Raw genomic sequence first — 679 nt, 5'->3', positions numbered from 1 at the left:
ACAAAGATACTGATGATTATGGTTATACAGGGGAGCCGGTGTTCACTAGACTTATTTTAACCACTTTGAAAGCTCACTCATCAGAGAGCACTGGGTTGGGAGCCACTAAGCGAGAGCAATAGCTTCGTTTGCCATTGTCAGTTGTAAACACCAAGCGGGTCGGGCGAGCTCAGCTCTTTTCCATTTAGCTGGAGTTCCTTTTATTAGTGAAATATCGCAGGATACGGTTTCAGTGGTTTGTCGATATCTAGTTTAGTACTTAGAGCGATATATAGACCTGCTGTGCGAAGGACACTACGCTTATATATTGCAAGACATGTCTGATGTAACAAGAGCTAAAACAGAATATTACGGCACTAAAATATAACTTAAGATGACTTGACATAGCTAAACACACCAGATGTTCATACATGTGCAGACATTTGCTATTATTTATGTATGTTATTATCATTATATAATGGTGTTATTGTTTGGTGTGTGGTGGATAGTTGCTGTGTGTGTACAGTAACTTCACGTCAATACCATACTTAATGAATTCTATGAAACTGTGTATACATCAAATTGTCTCATGAAATTTCTACACTATATTTATGAAGAATCATAAAAAACAAAATATTTTACTGAACGAAACCAGAAACTATTGACAAAGCAGCTCGAACACTGACACCCTCTGGCTGAG

The sequence above is a fragment of the Penaeus monodon genome, chromosome 30 (assembly GCF_015228065.2).
Source record: "Penaeus monodon isolate SGIC_2016 chromosome 30, NSTDA_Pmon_1, whole genome shotgun sequence".
In the NCBI taxonomy this organism is placed as follows: Eukaryota; Metazoa; Arthropoda; class Malacostraca; order Decapoda; family Penaeidae; genus Penaeus; species Penaeus monodon.
Note: the sequence above shows the minus strand (reverse complement) of the source record.